The following is a 21,781-nucleotide window of genomic DNA, read 5'->3' as shown; positions in this document are numbered from 1 at the left end:
GTATGGATTCCAATCATGTATTTTTTGTAGTCCCGAGATTACCAGAAGCAGCTTAATTTGTTCATATGTAGATCAGTTGTTCCTTTAGTCTAAACAGCTTGATGGACCTGTATAGTCCGTTTGAATGGTGACAGTATCATTGGTATGGATCATGTCATGTTTTCGATGGAAGCACTATCAACCCCTAAAAGTTTTGAAGTCCGGATCTTGTCAGAGAGAACTTTAACCAAAGAGTCAACAACACTGATGTCCTTTCCTTGGGCAACTGCTCTGTCAGAGTTCTCTTCACAGTAGCTCCAATGCCATCTGGCGCTCCTTTTCCATGGCCTGCTTCATGAAAATTCCATGTGGCAAACTTTAGTTCAGCAAATTCTTCCCTCAGTTTGTGTACAAATAAATAAATAAAACATGGATTTGTTTTTATATTGGCTGGAAGGGCCGTCAGTAAGAAAGTGAATGCTTGAAACTGGGTGGAAGATCTTGTAAATATAACTGAAATTGGGTTGCAGATGGGCCCATACAGCTGCTGGCCCATGATCAAAATTCTGAGATAGAGTAAAAAAAGATTTGTACGACTCAAAACTGAATTCTTCTGTTCTGTGGAGAGATATTTGGGAGTGGTTGCCTCAAAATAGAAAGCTTGAACCTCGCTTTCATATTTAGTGCAAAAGTTTTCACTAAAATCGCAGTGAATGTTCACAAATCCCTTGGCAAGAGTCATTTTTAATTTTTTATGGCACTATATCCTTGGTGTTTGGAAAATGCCCTGGTATTTTTTCCCACTTCTCCAATTAGATCTTTCAGTGGTATTTGTAATGACTGCTTCACAAGTCAATTGGTTTCTTTGAGGTTTTTAGTCTCATGATATTTATATAAGACTTTGGTTATACCTAACTGCTGGAAAGTCACAATTAGAGTCGTATCACTTTTTTATCTTTGCAAAGACCAAATCTTCGCTGAAGACAGTTTGAAGTATTTGGAATGCAGCAGGACTGTTCAATATATCTTTGAAAGGCAGAAATCTCTAGTACTTTGTTGTGATGGAGTGCTATCAGCATCAAATAAAAGTTTTCACATTTATGACATTGAAATTTTTCTCCTTTTGAAACGTCAAGTGTCACAAATCAGAAAGGCATAAGCCGGAAAAAAATATGTGTAGCTGATTTTATATTTGTGGTCTCTCAAAACGTTTTCATATAGCACATTCAAGTCAGCAAGTCAAGCAAAATTCTCTTTTTTATTTACAATCTTCTTTTGTATGCTAAACATCGGCTGTTTTCATCATCCTCAAAGAATTTATCAATGTCAGACTATCTTTGATTGTTTGTTGCTGGATGGATGTTTTTTTTTCTTATCTCTAAAATTCTGGATAAGAGAAAATTGAACTTAGCGAGGAGCCCATAATTTTCCTGCAACAACACTTTGGCAATAAATAGTTTGGTTTGATTTTAATTATTATTTCACTCTCTTTAAATTCTCATTTAACTGTTTAGCCAACACTTCAGGTAATTGTTTTAGAAACTAATTCGTCCTTACCCTCCATTACTTTTCTTGGTGAGGTAGGATCTGTACTTTTCTCCTTAATTGTCTGTATTCTTTTCAACCTCTTCATTACAGCCTTATTGATTTGACCCTAGCCTTAAGTTCTCATTTATCAATCTTTGGTTTTCTCTATCTGTTTGAATTTGGGCATGCTTCAATCTCTTTTTACCAGTTTTTTTTTTTTAACTTGATGGGGGGTAGAAGTAGATGCACTGGTGGAAGGAGATGTATTTTTAGTTGTACATGGCAGGCCCTGCTGTTGCTTTTCTCTTTTTCTTTTCAAATAAGCAAGGCTTCTTTGTATCATGTTAGTAAATGATAATGTTTGGACAGTAAAATTCGCCTTTAAAAATTGTTTTGAATTTGTGCTCCTTGCCTGTACTATACCGTATGATTGTGTAAAGCACTAATTATCGTGCATGTGTGATCCAGAGTGTAAAGTCCGCAAAGCTGTAACAAAAATTTATTACCAATAATGTCATGCATTTAAGAAAAGCACTGCCACCTAGCTAACGTAGAAAGAACGGTTAGGTTTCCAACGCTCAATAATCGTTTCTGCCGCACCACTGTTCCGATTCCTATGCGATCTAGTGGTGGAATTTCAAACTAAAATGAACAAAGAACTTTTCCTGGTAACACGGCGGACGTAATAATTCTACCGTCTTGCCAAATAAAAGTAATTTTAGATCATGGACGTATCAGTAGGTCCGTAGACTTTCTCGAAAGACATCGTCCATAGCACTCAAAGTGTTATAACTACAAAATCATGGGTTTTTAAAACTATTTCCCCAACAGCAAGGCAAGACTTTAGCAAGCCTGGGTAAGAATTAGAAAAACATGACTTCAATCTTTAAAATACCTAAGTAACAAAAACTTCTAAAATCTGAACTTTCACCCATTTTTGGCCCAATTTTTATGGAAAAATACACCAGCTAATACGGTAGGTACATGCCTATCTTTCATTCCAATGATTTAATTTTAAAAACAGTCTCCATTCCTTACAAACGAAGAGCCAAATTCTTTTCATACAAAGAATAGAGTTATTCACTCCCTCATTACTGAACATTTTGGAAAACATGATGTAGTGAAGTATGACGGAGTGAAATTTTCAAGGTTTTTATTCACTGATACTTCACTACCTCAATTAAGAAGAAAAAAAGATCATGAAAGCAAAAAAGCTTTTAGCATTTCCCATCAACAAATAAAAGTCGAGTGAAAGAATTAATTTAAAACTCACTTTCTTTTCAGGAGTGAGGGAGTGGAAACGGTAATAGATCGCAGACCTGTTTCTCCAGACGACTGCCTCTGCAGAACCGAAGCGAGCGACTGAGCGTCTGGCTGGCGGTCTAGAACAATCCAAGGGCTCCTCCACTACCGTCCATTCTCATCCCCGCGCCACTGAACTGTGTTCCCCCTCCAAGCTACACCTCCAAACATTTTCTGTGAGGGAGTGAAGGAAAAGCGTCTGGACATACCATTTTGTAGTTTATTTCATTTTACTGACCACAATAAATTATGAGGCGTATTTTTAATTTAATCCTGACTTAATCAGTTAGTGTATTGAAACAAATAATTAAATACATTTTGGATCGAATACGAATTTTTAAAGTAACTTACCTAGAGGTTCGAACACGGCGAGGGAGTGAAAAAACGACCTTTTTTTAATTTTTTATTTACTACTTATAAAACCATTTTGGGGGTAAAATATAGCCTCCATAGTAGAACAAAGGGAGTTGAATAGGTCTGATTTTTTCCCTCCAGTGACTGGCACGCACGTTTGAGGTTGAAAAGAGACCGGACGTATGATTTACACATTTTAAGATAGTCATGAATTGATTTATCAAAGAAACATACGGCGCCGACAACAACGAAGCTCTATTTTACACGCGGCACAGAAGGTACACCTGTTCGGAGGTTTTTTTTTATTCCATAAACCGGATCCATGGAGTTAAATGGCGGGGTGAATAGAAGGAGGGGGAGCATGCTGCGTGTTATGAAGGCTTTTTATGGGAGGGGTTGAGAGGGAGGGGGGGAAGTGAGAAGGGGAGGTAGAATGTAATATTGAAAGGGGCGTGGCCTAGAGTCTCCAACAGCAGGTAATATCATAATCTGGCTTCTATTGATGATCTGGTTAGGTATCCACGAAATGCCAAGATGGCTGGCGCTTCGTTTCCGCGGTGTTCAACCGAAGAGTAGCATGACGCGGTAGTAGAAGGGGGGGGGGGGGGGGGCCCTCTGTTGATGTTATTCTTGGCAGAATAAAAAACATGTGCACCTAAATTGCCAGGAATATTTTCCCCCCTATAATCTTGTTTGATGAAAAGAAAATAACGGGCGGAAATGCGTTTTAAATTAAAGGTTTGGAAGAGCACGGTTTTTACTTAGATGAATTTCATACGACAGAGCATCAGCAACAACTCACTTTTAACGACTTACTTGGTTTTGGCATCTACAAAATATATCTAGGTATACCTATCAATGGTCTTAATAATATCGTTCCTGGTAAAAAAAATTCATCAATTATCTGGCATAAATTTTAGGGGAAAAAATTGGAAAACAGTTTTCTATTTGCTTTATTTAGAACTCAAATTATTATTTTTAAATAATTATCTATTTGTCTCTTTATGCATCTCAAAAAAATATACCATACGGAACTCAACGAAACCATTTAGTTGATACGAATATTTGCAAACTTAAACATTAGGCTTTATATAATAGGTAACTAAATTTCTTAAGGATGTGAGAAAGGGAGTAAATTTGTGCGGTTTCCGAATAGTTAGGATTGTCATTTAAGGGGATTTAGCCTTAACTAAAAGGATCGTTATATTTCTACTGAAAGATAAAGTCCAAAAACTGTTCCAAGTCCTCAAGGATGCATTGAAGGTCGCTAGTGAATCGTCTTTTCACGAAAGGCTGCATCGGCGATTCTGTAAGGATATTTAAAACTATTCGGAAGGTCAACAAAAATGGCTGAAATCCTTTATATGCACTTTTCTAATATACTTTAGGTTTAAAGGGTCTTTAAGGAAGTAATTCGTAAACAGCTTTGGTTTTAAAATGAAAAAACGTATCTCCGAGCATAATCAAGCTGATTGTAATATATTAGGTATGGACAATAACAAACACAAAACACTATCAAACTCGTGTTCACCATTTTACAAACTTCCATCATTAAGGGGTGAAAAGTTTGGTTTTATATCAATATTCTACCTTTGAATATTACTAACGCAGGTGTTAAAATAAATATCATGGACAACATGCATAATATGTTTAATACAAAATGTGTTTTTTTTCAATTAAACCTCTTTAACATCTCTAATTTAATAGTGTGTAAGGATATAAAAAAATCAAAAACTACTTTAATTTTTTTTTGCCATTTTTTGAAATCCCAACATTGAGGGGTGAATAAGGGGTGAGTTTTGTTTTAAAAAAAATGAAATGACTTCGTATCCACTAAAGCGGAAAGTAAAAAACTTAGCTCTTATAACATACATAAAAAAAAATCACAATATATTTTCCACCCCTTTTCGAAATCCATCGTTAATGGTTTTTAAAAAGGTTTAAACTTTGATAATTTAGGAAAATTCATACCTTCTAATCTACTATAGAGGAAAGTATAAAAACTGGGCCTGAAAAACAAACAGAGTGAAATTAGATATATTAAGTAGATAATATTAATCAATTTTTATTAACTCTATAACTATTTTACTGAAAAAGATGTTAGTTGGGTTTTTATAAAATAAAAAATTTATATCTTATTCACATAAGCAGATGTGGTAAAAAAAAGAGATTTGTTTTATGTAATTAGGTCTACGCTTATCACCGAATCCCCCAAACCAGTTATTAAGTCATATCCAACATTTAAAAAAAAGAAGTGAACTTGGTGTTACTATGTATCACGGTTACGAATGCACTACTACACGAAAGATAAAAACTTGATATTTTTAATCTACATTGAAATTAAAGAGTATTTGCTCCACAATTTTTAAATATTTTCCTTTATAATTAGTGAAAAAAGCTAAGTTTTGATATTATTACGGCAATGTACCTTTAGTTATTGCTAACTCCAATGAAACGGGAAATGTGAACGATGCATAATTTACACTTTAAAAAGTGGTACGGTTTTTTTTGTGAATAAAACCTTTTATATAGGTATATAGGTATTGTTTTACTTTCTTGCAATGTTAGAATATAACCACTATTCTGAAATTTTCGCGAGTGAAGACTCGCGTGATATAGGCTAGTATGAAAAAAGTTATTTTTATGGCAATACAATTATGTTACTGCTATGCCTATTTTAGTTCGTTACTTTCAGTTCAAAACAACTTTCTGTCCCACTCATAAGAGATTACACAATTGAATAGCGTATTTCAGACAACAATTCACTGAATCCGAATTTTTAAGGAAGTATGAAAAATATGAAACCATTAGTATTGTTGTATTATTATTTGTATACATTTTGTATGTATTCTGTATTATAAATTGAAAATTAACTGTGTTTGTGTAAAAACTTACAGTTTGAGGTTGCCATTTTAAATTAGGCTATATACTTTATTCACTTATGCTGTTTCTGTAATAAACGCGCTTCCTCTAACAAATACCTATTTCTACTATATTTATTTACAATGAATTTATATCACTTATAACATTTAAATCAATAAACCTAATCCTATGTGTGTTGTATAAATACAAGAAATTGCACACAAAATAACTTTAATATTTAAATTACATACAATACGCCTATAATAATATTTTACATTCTAAAAGTGTTCCTAGGTAGTAGTTTATGTCACTCTCTATAGCTAGCTAGTTTTACAAATCTTAATAAAAAAATTGTTACTTTTTTATGTAAAACACACCAATTACATATTAGTCACTCTGTGTTAGCAATTTAGTTTATAATCACATTGAATTATTTTTTACTTGCTTCTTCTTTCTTTTATTATCAAGCGGAAGCATAACTTTGTAGTTAAAATCCATTTCCAATTTATACACTTACTGAAAACAACATCTCACATACTGTCAACTTCAACTTCACTCTCCAGGCTCAAAAATAACATAACCTCTTGAAACACACATAAAAGTAATAATAATAATTTATCATGGGTTACTAACCTCGAATTTTGCTATATTAGAGAAAGTTAATTTTTTATTAACTTCTTAGTGCAGAAACAACATAACTAATTTACTTATATTGTATGTCTTCTCTAAATAGTAGCTATAAAACCAAGTCCCTATCCTCATCTGTCTGTTTGATCGTTTACTTCTTCTGAACTACACAAATTTATTTTAATCTGGTTTTCACCATAATTTAGATAATTTCTTCTGGAAGGTTAATGTGAATAAATCATGCGTATTGCATTTAAATATAGTACAGAAATCTCGAGGTTTTGTAATAAAGTCGTAAAAATACGCCTTTAGGGCGCTTACATGGCTTACGCTGACACACCTACATAACTGATACATAAAATTAATGAACTACAGAATTGTAGGTGTTAAAAAGGCCTAAAGAAATGTTCGTGACGACACATGTGTATCTTCTAAGGATTACACACAGTAACCATTTTTATCTTTCAAAATTGGTTGAAATATGATGAGTTATTTGAAAAGATATTTTGACCGACATAGTATTAATCTTCATACAATAAAATATGTTAGTTAACTTAGACATTTAATTGAGATAAAAATTAATCCCACACTAAATCATTTAAATTAATATCTTAGAGGATATTACAGTTTTAAAAAATTACTCACAAAAAATAATTAATTGTTTACTTGCGTGGCGAGACCTGTGAAACTATTTTGATCGAAATAATATAAATCCTTATCCAATTAAAAATATTTGTTACATTAGGCATTAAAAATAAATAAAAATTGTTATATACACGATGAAATTAAAATTTTAACACGATATCTCCCTTGCTTTTGTTATTCTGACACAAATATTTTAAACAGCTATTCACTAGTTAAAAAATAAGAAAATAACAATTACAAAACATGTACGACTTTTTACACACAATATATTTATTTCACTTGGTGGTTATCTGTTGGAAATATTTGCAGACAGAATAACCATTGTAAAGGATGTGTTAAAGGAGTGTTTAAATGTCATAAATAACCTTTTAATAAAATAAATGAAGCAGAATAAATAAATATCAGCATGCGTGTGAGACCGTGCGTTAACAAACCCATGCGTCTGTCTATGATCGCTCACTCCGTGCAGCGCCCAAAATGCTGCTTTGTAGCGTTATAGTGACTGCGTGCTACACTGTAAAAAAAAGTCATAACATGCAATTGATTTTTTTAACCTTTTAATTCTGTGGAAAGTTTATCATGAAAATATTGCAAATACTTATGAATATAGGCCCTTCCTTCTTTCATAAAAAAATAGGGAGGACAAATCATAGAATAATGGGGAATATATTTACTACACGGTTAAAAATATTTACACTAAATGGTATGAATAACACTAGTTACGAGATATTCAATTTTCTCGTAAATTTACTGTTAGGACCGTCTTGGAGAGTCAATAACGGTTCCAAAAATTATTAAGTCAACACCAATGACGGTCAACGTCTCTTTTATTAAAACTAATCCAAGGGCTTGAAAATGCGAATTGATAACTAAATTTCTTATTTTTAAAGCCGTGTTATTCTGTACAATAATCAATACATACCTACTTTTTGTGGCAAGATTTCGGAAATTTTATTTGGTCATACGCCATTGTTGGTTACACATGTGTGTGTCGTAAGAAAACCTCAACGACGGACGAAAAAAAAAAAAAAATACAAACGAACAGAAAACAAGCCGAGATCAGCTGTGTGCGTGTCTGAAGAAGGGAACAGGTCTCAGTCCAAACGACGCAACTGTTGTTGTGTCTTGAGGAAGCATTCTGTGTTCGCTTGTGCTGTCGTCGTTGAATGTCAGCTTTTGTCACGTTGCCGGGTTCGCCTGTGCGTCTATGTGTTTTCCAAGGTCGTTTTTCATCTTTGTGTATTTTCTGTTCTTGTCGCAACTGTCTCGTCGTTGTCAGATCACTGTATCCGTATGTGCTGTAATATTTTTCTGTCTAATTCTTTTCACGGAGTTTTCTGTGCTGTTTATGTATTTAACTGTTGAAATCAGCTGTTTTTGTCTTGTTTTACTGTGTGTTTGTATATACTTTTTTTTTTGTTCGTTACTGAAAATTTTATTGTGACATACAGTGAAAACAGCAATGGCGTATGTCCAAAAAAAATTATCTTAAATCAATCTTCCCCACGTACTAAATGTGCCATGTGATGAAGGAACGGAAGATAATAGCTACTGCAGACCAAATACTGTAAAAAAAAGTTTGTATTTATTAACACGGACAATCCCTGGGAAGTCAGTCGCCAGCGATATCACTTTTAAAACTGCAGGCAGAGCTTTGTAAAATTGGAAATGGTGCAAAGATCTGCCTTGAAATTTTACATGTGATATCGCTGGCAACTGAGTTTCCAAGAACTATCCTTGTAAAAGTACAATGTTTTTTTTACAGTGTACCAATTTTTCCTCCTTCAACGCGCGTGGTTACAGAGGAACACTGAACTGGAAGTCAGAAATAATCGCAGTTTTTACAAAGAAACGGTCATCTGAAATTACGAAGAACAGTTCGATTATTTCATTCTTTGTTGGGAAGTCAGTAAATTAACTCTTATTTCTAACATTGCACTCTAGTTTTCCACTGCGGCCTTTATAGTCAGTAGCCTAGTATAATAGATGTTTGCACATTCTTGAAAATTTTAGAACATTCTGCAACGTTCTGGAAATTTTATGCACAAAGCACCCTATAGGTAGGGGCGTGTAGTTTTTTTATTCCCGCGAAAATATTTCGGGATTAGCTGGGAGTTAAAATACTAGCATCGTCTGTAAGTTTATTTGAAGTGCCTACATGTCTACTGTCGGAACACTAATCACAGTAATTAATTGCGGAAGCAAACTCGTCCTGAGTGGCTCGGTCAAATAATGCAATGGCTTCTCTTGCATACGGCCGCCAATTACAAAGAAGAAATCGCTGGCGCAAGCATACCGAACTGCGTTCAGAATTTTTTTTTTCTCGCGAAAAATGCCTGTCCCAGCCTATAGACGACAACGATCAAACATTTTCGCATATTACATGCCGCCCAATTGTTTCGAAAGTTTTCTGAGCATTCATGTTGGATTTATAGAATATTCTCGGTATATACCTACGGCATGAACTCGATATCTGTTTGGCCCAGTTTTTGTGCTGTCGAACACTTTAATAAGCTCGTCATTGTGTATTCTGAAGAAGAAATTAATTTTTGTTTTATTTTGTTCATTCTTTGCAGAACCCAAGCTCGAGATAATGTTTAGAAGGCTTAAAATTACTTGGATATATTTAATACTCTCCCTACTAATAAGGGCGTTATGAAATTTTTATCTTTCAACCCCTATTTTTTCCCACTCCTTGCTAATGGTTTGGTGTTATCAAAATACCTCAAAAGAAAAAAAAAACACAAAAGGGTTGAAATATGTTTCGTATTGAAGTAGTTATGATGATTTTTTTAATTTAAAAATATTCGTCCCCATTTATAGCCCCTTCGTCCGATTTTGTCCAATAAAATCTCGATTGAGATTTTATATTTAATTATTATGTATAACATTCTGTTAACTTGTGTAAAATTACGGCAGTTACCTTGTCCATAAAAAAAATTGATATACTTAGTTGTATAGACATAGCCTAAGCTTTGCAGTTGAAATAGTTAAAATAACATGAATGCAACGAGTTTACATTTTCATTTTAATAAATTCGAATTATCGATGTTTAGGGGCAGACATTTTTCGCGAAAAAAAAATTCTGAACGTCCGTTAGACTGCAATATGGTATCATGGTATGCCTTCACAAGTGGTTTCTTCCTTGTGAATGGCGGCAGTCTGCGAGAGAAGCCATTACCTTATTTGACCGAGCCACTCGGGACGGAATATCTTCCGCACTGAATCACTGTGGCTGGTGTTCTCACCGAAGACACGTAGGTACCTGAAAAGAAACTCACTCAATCCGGAAACACAAACATTGCTGCAGTGTTTCAAATCTCAGTTATTCCAGAAATCTTTCTGTGAAAAATACATGCTCCTATCAACGTTGCATATTATTTTTCTGAACAGTTTATGATTTGTAGTAATTAAACCATTTTCAGCTATGATGCATAGATAGGCCTACTATTTGATTGAAAATTTGAGTAACACACAAAAAAAAAAAAGCTAATGTATCTCAAATAACGGCCGTAAAAATATTATTTCCCACCCTAGAAGCGTAGTTTTCTTTTTGCTCAGCATAGTTTCACAAACCGATTCATTTTACTACCATGCAAAGGAATTGTGATTGGCCCTAATAAGTAAATTCAAACGTTGCAGTTAGTGCTGGGCGATTTTCTGACAGGGAAAATAAATCAAAAATACTTATTATATTGAAAATAAGTATCAAATTATATAAAATTTATACGAAACATATGCATGATTTTAACGACTATGCAAATAATTTAAGTATACGCTACGCTTGAGTGCTCAATAAATCTTTTAAATGTGTGTTGACAAGTTTCAACGACCCGCTTTGCTACTCAAATTCAGTTATAAAAATCGGCTATCGGAAGGATGTTACGTGACTACCTGCTTACGCCATCACAACATAATGCCGCAGTTTATATCTAGTTCCCTGTTTTTATCTTTTATTTCGAACCCATCATTCGTGTCCCAGGCGGCCTGACAGCAAGTTGAGCTGTCAACAAGCGACTATCGTCTCGCTCTTACCGTGCATTTTATTATTTTTTAAATCTTTTCCTCCTCTTTTCCTCCTCTTCTCTTCTCTTCTCTTCTCTCCTCTTCTTGAATATCCAACCTCCTACCTTGCTACATCTGTATCACACAAGCTGCTGTTGAAGGCTCGTCGAATCAGATGAAAGTCGCGGCGGTTTGTTCGCGCTCACCTGGCGAACAGCGGAAAGGGCCGGTGGACGTAGTTCCTCTGCCCGCCGAGAGATGGCGTTGGGGAGGCCCGCCGGGCTAGCGGGGTTCGGGAAGCCTTCTTTTCACAGACGAAAGAGCCAAAACCCGAGGTTCCCCGAAGTTCGTGCTTTTTTTTCCGTATCTTTTATGTAGCTATCCTAACCAAATCAACCGTCCACAATGTTTCAAAGTATTTATAATGTAGCTAACCTAACCTAATTGACCATTAGTATCCTTTTATCAACACCACCATATTTATTTACAATGGAAAAAAAAAAAAAAACCGAAGATGCACGATCGGGCGTTTGGCTCTCTCATCTGTGAAAAGAAGAATTCCCAGCGGGGCTCAGGCCAAGGCTACTTCCGAATGCACGGGGGCGCGTCCATAGCACACACATCCCTAAATACAGCCACAATACAAAACACGCATTTCTAAAGGATGGATAGTATCCGAAAAAAATTACTGTAGATATTTTGAGTCTTGATATCTACGAATATTTAGCGAAACGTAAATAGATACAACCAATCTAAAAAAAAAAAAAAAAAAAAAAAAAAAAATTGTAGCTGGAATTTTATAAATGTTAGCGATGAAAATTTAAATTTTGCAATGAATCTCAAAGTATTAAACTACGTAATATGAGCACTAAAATCCTTTGTAAGTTTAAGTTCGTCTTTCGGTATTTTTATAAACGTTTTTGTTAGTCTCTATTTGAGTTATCACTTAAGCTTGTAACGTTTTAAACAAATAGGTACTATGCCAAAAATCTAAAATAATGTTATCAAAAAAAACATACAACACTATTCCGAAGCTAATGGACGTACGGACACATAACGCGAGTGTCGCATCCTAGAAATCTCGATTTTAGTGGACACGTGTAAGCAGGGGCGCAACAACTAAATTTCCAAAGGAGGAGGGGGGGGCAATATACCTTTTATAAAGAATCATCGATCCCCCCTATTGAAGCGGGGGGTCCGGGGGTTCTCCCCCGGGAAATTTTTTATTTCAAGGTGGAAAATGATGCTATTTAAGCAGTTTTATTATCTAAAAATTGATTACACAGCACTTTCTTTGCCCCCGTTTGCCTCCACTTCAAGGTTCCAGAGGAGGGGCAAAATACCCTTGCCCCCCCCCCCCCCCCCTTGTTGTTGCGCCCCTGCGTGTAAGTAACCATCGGCGTCACTTGGTGATAATAATTCGGAAGCAACGCAAAGGGTTCCATTAGGCTAGTATCCGGATGCAGTTGTTGTTTAAAAGCTACGCAATATCGCAAGACGTAAAATGTTCAGCAACGACATTATAGAGATAGGTCTACTGGTTTACAAATTACGCAAGGCGGAAAAACGCAACGCAAGTATTATTTCTTGCGTTTTGGCTTACGTTTCCATTCTCAAAGAGAAGTTTTCCGAGACGCAGACTTCGTGTGCAAGGAAGCCCAATCTTCGTTAATTTTATTATATTAATAATTTTTAAACCTGTTACTCTTTTACACAGCTAAAGAAAATAACAGTTTTAAGTAAATCATTGACAGTTTATGTTGTTTTTATTTTATAATAAATATGAATTATCAAAAGAAGCCTGGGGGAGGAATTTGTTTTCTACAGTTTTACAATTTCAAGTTGTAGGCTTGGTAATGTCTAGAGACTTTAGTGCTTTGTAAACGAATGTGGTTTTCTTGCGTTGCATTATTCGCGTAGATTATAAACCCGAGCTTCATGGCTGTGCTCGACGCAAGCAAAAATCTCACAAATTGAATAATTAAGGAGGAGCAGGCCCGTAGCCTGACGTGGTTGGGAAGGGAGGGGATGTAAGTGGTGTCCAGACATCACCTATAATATTCAGAAAAATTATTACTAAAATGTTGTACATAAAAAAGGACGATGCAATAGCTGACCGGAATCATTGTTGAAGTGGTTTTAGACCTCTGGAAAAGCATTTTATTTTTTTAATTTCTAAAATTGTTTTATCGTGCTTATTAATGTGAGCAGTTAGTACTGGAAAGCTATTCAGGGAACGACTAAACAAAAATAACTCTGAAGGTACTGGGACAACACAAAGCATAAATGGCCGGGTAAGAATCCGATCCCAGTATCAACTGCGAACATTAGTTGGTAGTGATAACAGTGTTTTTCGAGTGAATGTACAAGTATGCAAATATCTGTGATTTTACATGAATATTTGCTTCATTTACAAAAAAAAATACCGTGCAGGCAAAAATTTTGGTTATGAATATTTTCCCGACTCTTAAAATGTAGCAGATTAAGCAGATTACACGTGCAATCGTGCAGTCCACCGGCTCAAGCTCTGATCGTACTAAAACAACATAAAGGGTTCTTTTTAGCTTACGAACGACACCCCCGCGCACAGACTCCAGGAATAATTGGCCGGCACAAACGTTTTACAAGTGCTGCGATCACAATCCTCGAGCGTGGAAAAACGGTCCGTCGGGGAAGGTTGGTCAGGATTTTGCGTCCACTCCATAAACGCCACCGGCTGAAATTCACCCCGGGAACCATAAATCTCCCCTCCAACCCATTCCCATTTTCCTTTTTCCCTTTTCAGGGCACCGTCTAGATCCACATCGCAAAGGAATAGGAGTATTGTGTGTGTGTGTGCAGGGAGGGGTGTTGGCTAATGAAGCCAATGCTACCAACGCAGCCTCTCTCTCCCGGGCCCGGTGCTCGTCGTAAACCTATCCCCCCGCCGGAGGGCGTATATTGGCCCCACTGCGCACGTCGACCTGCCGAGTCGTTCCTGGGACCCTTCGCAGAGCGCGGGCGCCGGCGGCTGTAAACTTTATTGCGATGTTAAGGCGCGTCGGGCTCCCCTTAAACCTTTACGACGCGCGCGGTGTGCCCAGTTTCTTCCGCCGAGGGTTGGTGCACGTTGCGTCGGCGTCCGTAAGAAAAAAATCAAGAGTTGAGGGAATTGTATACTCTGATCCGACCAGCACAAACAAAAACTAAATAGGTTTAAAAAAAAGCTTTAAAAAAAAATTCTTGCCAAAAAAATTATTGTGACGTTACAAAAAAGGAATAAATATTCTGCAGAGACACGTTTTAACTGCTACAGAGCTACTGTTAAAATTAATGACCTTAAATTTACGAAGAATAATAGGTACTGGTTGCAAATTACCCAGGGATTTTCGTAAAGTAACACATTTACATAGCCTATATTTACGAGTATGGAGTTAACTTCTAACAGAAACTTGCAAGAATCATATTGGGGTAAGTGGTAAGTACGAATAACATGTCGTTTATGTAAGGTGCATTCTTCGTTGAAAAGAAAAGAAATTTACTCTCACTTAAAATAGTGCACAACTCCCTTAGTATTACCTACCTATTAAAAATAATGTAGGCCTACCAAAAATTCTACCAAAATTGTTTGTTCAAAACGATTTTTTGTTGCTAGTACTGCTTGATGAATTGAAAATAAAACATTTAAAATATTTTGGTTGCATGGAATATGCGTAAATGTTTTATCACTCATTTAGAGAGTCCGAGAACATGCGTAAATGTTTGATCACTCTTTTATGGAGTCCGAGAACATACCGTGTATACCTACTGGTAGAAATTACAGAATTTCAACAAATATTTCACCTAAAATAAACGAAGAGCTCTTCATAATTTCAGAGAACTGGATCTTCTTGGAAACTTGCCCGTGTATTGACTTTCCGAGTTACGTGTTTCGTTTTAAACAAGGTAAACACACACGCAGGGGCGCAACAACTAAATTTCCAAAGGGGGGGGGGGCAACATACCTTTTCATAAAGAATCATCGATCCCCCCTATTGAAGCGGGGGTCCGGGGGTTCTCCCCCGGGAAAATTTGTATTTCAAGGTGGAAAATGGTGCTATTTAAGCAGTTTTACTATCTAAAAATAGAATACACAGCACTTTCTTTGCACCGTTTGCCCCCACTTCAAGGTTTCAGAGGGGGGGGGGGGGCAAAATACCCTTCCCCCCCCCCCTGTTGTTGCTCCCCTGCACACACGTGATAGGAAAAAAGAATGCCTTTGTTGTAGACTCAGACAGTTTTTGGATGTTTTGTAAGTGCACCGAGATTATTCCTGTGAATTCATGATCAAAGTAAGTGAACTCAGTAACCGTACATTTACGAAGATCCCTGGATAATTTGTAACCAGCGTGCTTTGTAAATATAAAGTAAATTTTTCAGCAGCGTACCTAGTGTGATTTCTAGTGTCCAGAACCATCCAGAAGTTTCATAATGTTCTAGAATATATATATAATATAAACTTAGAAGTCTACCTAATCCTGCAAGTAGAGTCGAAAGAGGATTTATTAAATTTTTTATTTGGGCTAGCAAATCGTCGACATGGACACCATTAGACACAGACGCACACCACGCACAGACTACAGGAAAATCCGTGAAGACACAGACAATGGCGAGGGACCATCCTATGATCAACCAAATGTTTTATCGAGAAATCATGGAAAACGTGAGGTAAGCCGGCTATAAAAAAACTACGCCAGAATCTCAAGAACGCAAAGAAACACAAGACGCAAAAAGTTCAATAACGACGTTTCCAAATACCCGTTTATAAATCACGCAACGAAGCATCGGCTAACTTTCAACTTCTTGCGTTTCTACCTTCCATATTTGAAGTGAAGCATTCCGAAAACTTTTAAAAGACGTAGAGTTTATGTGCACAGAAGCCATCCACGTTCTTTTCATTACATACATCACGTTTGCACTTGCAAAACTTTGTTACAGTGAAAGAGTGTAACACTTTTAAATAATTAATTTGACAATTTAATTTGTTTTCATCTGTTTTACAATTGCAAGTTTTAGAGTTGGGAATGTCTTGCGATTTTCATCCTTTATAAACGACCATGGGGTTTTTGTTTGCGTTGGTTGGGTCTTGCGTGGTTGCGTTTCTTGTGTGGTTTGGAAACCCTGTCTTATGATAACTGGTCCTGTATTCGAATTCAGGTACATATCTACTCGTTCGTCATGACTTCAACAATTCTAGTCTAGTTTTCATACGGCCACTGAAGAACTAGAAAACACGTCATTGCTGTGGCGAGACGGGTTCGAATCAATCAGCTCCGAGCGAATTTTTTTTTTCTTTCGTCAACGCAAGAGATTGTGGATTCTCAGGGCACTCCATAGTACCCATTCCACCACTAGATCAATACACATCACCTCAACTCGCGTCATTCGATCTTCAATATTGGCAAAAGGTGTGTGATTTTTTCCACCATAGACAGCATCCAGCCCTGATTCGAAGTAAGCCATCCTCACTTCGTTGAGCCTGCTATAAGGATGGTCAATAACTAACACACACACACAGAAAATCAACCACAGAAATTTAAAACGTGACATAATAAAAAATATTGCTAATATCAACATACAAATAATAAAACAAATATATATATATAGCTACAGAGAGAGGTAAAAATATACAACATAATTTTTTTGTATTTATTTTTCATTAAAAAAATATAGAAGTGTCAAGTAAATCATGATTTAAAGCGATATAGGGCCTATACGAACCACGCTACAAGGCCAACCTCCAGAAAATATTACAACAGACAACAAATGCCTGGAATAATTTACATAACCAAAAATTACATATTAATGTGTAAGATAGGTACCAATAATAATACTTAAAACAATATGAAACAAACAACCAATCACGCCAACTAATTACGTTCGCTGGAGTTCTAGATATATTTAGGGCCTATATATAATAACTGTTCACTTCGTTTCACAATTAAAATTTATTTTCATACCTCGGATGAGACTATGTATGACACAGATTAATATACACATGTCTATTAAAACGGAAGGTAATAAACAGAATGAGAAAGTTTGTGACACAAAACAAAGATATATTATCAGTTATGTACAAACGTGGGCAAGAATATTATACCGGTACATAAAAAGTTATGTTATCTATTATATTCCACTTTACGAAATTCCATTTGAAAAAAAGTGTAAATATTTTTGGATTTTTTTTATCAAGGCTATATAAAGGTATGCAGCGAAACAGGAGGAGTGAAAATTTATTAAATGTGTTTTACAAATTTAAAAAATTTAATTTTCAGACGGAAAGAAAATAACAAGTTTATGTTATTAAAAATCAAAACAACTCCAAATAAATTAAAGTGGATGATATGAATTTGACGCACTTAATATTCCTTAAAAATAACTTGGTTTGTGTGTAATATAATTCAATTCAATTTTGTTATAAATTAACTAAACGTTATATAGATCTAACAACTAATAGGATATCTTACTTATCTTAAGAATATTTTGAATTAATCAAATACTTTTATTAGGAATTAGAATATTATCATTAGTGCCAATCCCAAAAACATAGCTTGGGAAGCCCTGGAATAAAAACAAGAAATACTTATACAAAACTATGTATTAACCAAAACTATTATTAACTAATTCGTCTCATTAGATGCACTACAATTTTATATTCCAATTAAAACTGCCATCATGCAATAAATAATTAATAGGGCCTGGAAAAATTCGTGGTTTCTAGGATAGACTCCACGATCCTCTATGTATACGAGAAAATTATATCTGTTAACTGGAATGCTTGTGATTCGATACTTCTTTCGACGGGCGTTATCCATTGGCCATCATCTATGCTCCAATCACAGAAACAGCCCAAAGTTATAGTATTTGTATTCTAGACTATCGCGAAATAAAACCGCTAATTTTTCCAGTCTCTAATAATAAAGAAAATCTACTAAGATAAAAAATTTGAGTATGGCATCGATATTAAGTAAAATTGCTAGTAAAGGAGGCATGTTTTCGCCAAGGAGTGTCTAACTAACACTTTACTATCAATATTTTTTCCCCACTATATATATTTTAATGTTAGATCATTTTGTTTAGAGGAGCTTAATAACGCTGGTCGTTTCTATGTAACGTTAACTTATTAGCCTTACTCTATTAGTCCTGTGACAATCTGAAATTGGAGCGAATTGGTGGAGTGAATAAGAAACCTAATTCACCTTTACATTAACCCGGGTTCAAATCTAGGGTACGGCCATTTTGATTTCGATTCGCCGAGTTTTTTTCCCAGATTATCCCTTACAACATGCCATGCCTGAATCCTTTCCCAAATAATTCTGTTGTCGACTATACACACCTTGCTGTCGACAATATATTTTTTTTAATAATAAAATTAAAATGCAACATTAATGCTCGGACTCACGCACCATGTTGGATTTTCATTTTTCTTATCATTACTTTTATTTAAGGGCTATGACTGAAACTTCAGCCCGCTACCTGCCTTGCAATTGTTGTTCTCTCATAAACATTTACAATAGGTAATTACTGAACGTAATACAATGGGTGTAAAGAGTTGCTCTAGCAATAATGATTAGGTACACTTTCCCAACTTTTTACAACCATTGCATTGTTATGAATTACAGTAAATTGACGTACATTTCAACGTAGAATCGAACTCAAATAAACGAAGAGTTAGTTGTTCGTAATTTCAGGTAACTTGAACTCCGTAGAAACTACGCCGAATTTCGAATTCCGATTTGCTTTGGTCGGTATGAACAAGGAAAACTCTCTCGTGAATAATTGTGTTTTTGTAGTGTTCTTAACGAGTTTTTTTAAAAATTTTGCTTATATACTAAGATTATCTTTGTGGGTTAATGTTAAAAGTAAGTGAACTTAGTACGCGTAAATTTACGAATTTAAACGATACATTCACAAAGATCCCTGGATAATGTGTTACTAGTGTCCTTCGTAATTTGAAATTGAAATTTTTTAACATTGAGTATAACATTAGGTGAACATCCGTTAAAAATGTTTGTTACAGAACAAAAAATAATAATGCAAGGCTACTATTGTGTTAACATTTTTTTTCTTTAAATTTTTAGCTCTTAAATAAAAGTAATGACGAGAAAATGTGTGAGGACGAGCCTTTAGCTTCGTTTATTAATAGGTAACTGCAGATCCCTTCAAGTATTTACCTGCGTAAAGTAAGCTTGTTCGCATTATACTTGTCGATTAAGCGATGGCGTATGACAGTTTCTAGCTGGTTTTTGTTTTCATCTAGTGACAGTAGCGCTAGAGGCGAAGAGAACACGTATTTCAACGGCTACTTTCACCACCCCCGTCGCGAAAACTTCCACCCTTTCCTTCCCCCCTCCACACACAGACTCGATCTTCCTCTCGGGCCGGGCGGGATTGATGGAGCGGGAAAAAAAAACCATAATCGATACGACTATCGATAATCGATACAGCCAATCGTTGTCTGCGGCAAGCAGACGCCTCGCCAGCACACGGCTCTATAACGTGGAACATCCACGGAAGACGGAGAGCAGGGAGGGTGATGGGACGCAGTAATGAATGACGTAATTCAAAAAGTTATGGCCTCTACCTAGACGCGATGTTATATGATGGTGACTAGCACAAAACTGGAACGGTAACGACACGGAAGTTAATACATCTCATAAAAACGAAATCCAAAGCAAAACACGAAATATTACGAAATTCTAAATCATCCTATTTTGTTTATTAAAAACTAAAATTTAATTTATTAATATTTTTTAGTAGAATTCTATTTAAAAAAAATTATATACAAATTTTTATCCAGGCAGTTTCTAAAATATTGTTTTCCTAAGCTTGTAGAATACATAGCTTTATGGGCGTGGTTAAAGGCCTACTGACAAATACAAGGCACTAGCATTGTAATAATAAGACCAATACAAAAGGTGAAAATTAAATTTAAAAAAATTTCTGAACCAGAAAGAATGAAAATAAACGCAATCAATTAATAAATTTATGTACGTTCGGTACTTAAGTTCCTGTTTTGATATATATAAAAATTTGATATACGTATGCCCCAGTTTGAGAAATTTTATAGGGTAATGTGGGGCAAGAGTCCGCACGGGGCAAGAGTCCTCAATCGTAGCAGTTACGCTCAGTGTCACTAGATAGCACTGGCATGTCCATGTGCTCCATTCGAATGTGTTTCTACACACTGGACTTGATTGTCACGGTACTCCCGCCATTTCAGTGCGAGTGGTGGCAGTTTATTGTTTTAATTAAGCAGTGTGTGGTGTTATTTATTATATTTAGAAGAGCGTATAAATTTGCATGAAATCTTCAAACCATTCTGCGAAAAGTACATAGACATTAGAAGTAAGTTTTAAATTATCTACTGGTGTGGGTAATTTTGGTTTTATATTAACGGGTAAATAATGGCCAGTGGATGAAACATTTTGTTACACATGGGGCAAGATTCCTGGGGCAAGAGTCCGTATAACATTCTGTGCGTGTTCTTGCCCCACGTAGGCATTTTGTCTTGAAAAATGTATTTAATGCCTAAAACTATATTTTAAAGTATGCATTTCTTTTTTTGTTTTTAAACATTGATTACAAACTGTGAAATTTAATTGAAAAACCCATAATTCTTATTTTCTTTAGTGAAAATATTCGAAAATGATTTATCCTGAATGTGGGATCAAATGTGTTTGAAATGTAGTTTCCATTTATAGGATATGTACACTTACATGCGATGTGTGCAAGTTTGACTCTTACCCCATAGTGATAGGACTCTTGCCCCTCATGTGGGGCAAGTTTCCTAATTTACATGATTGTGAGTTTTGTTAGGTTAAAACTTCATAAAACCTCCAGTAATAATTCTAAATATTTATTTTTGTTCCTAAAGGCTGTAGATGTATGATAATGTGTGTTTCAGTTCTAAAATTTGCAACAGAGGTGATAAATTTACAGATGTGTCCTTAAGTGCGGACTCTTGCCCCACATTACCTATAGGTATTAATACATAATTATAGTAAAACATGCATGAACAAAATTTATAAAACTTAAAAAAGGGCAATGACGAAGTATTATAATTTTCACGATGACATTAGTGAAAATATAAAATCCATCGGCTCTAGTTACAACTGTCCCACCAACATATGAGGCTCCTCGGTAGCCGATAAAGCACTTCGCTCATATGACGAGATCATGGGTTCGATCACACCTCCAGCATGGCTCATGTTTACACATCAGTCGTTTCCAGGTGGTTCGGGGCCCACAATGATCTTACACGGGTATCATCCTAAATTATATATCTTCTAATATTTCGTGTTTTTTCTCAGAAATGGTTGTGTACATTCATAATATAATAATGTTTAATTGTTTATTAAAGGTGTTTTCTACTAAAATAGTCCTTAATTAATGGTGTTCATAAACTTGAAGGCTTTTTTTTTTGTAATCGTAGCATGCACTGAAAGCTTGTAATCATGTG

This window comes from Bacillus rossius, chromosome 1 (genome assembly GCF_032445375.1).
Source record: "Bacillus rossius redtenbacheri isolate Brsri chromosome 1, Brsri_v3, whole genome shotgun sequence".
Lineage (NCBI taxonomy): Eukaryota > Metazoa > Arthropoda > Insecta > Phasmatodea > Bacillidae > Bacillus > Bacillus rossius.
This window is presented reverse-complemented; position numbering follows the sequence as displayed.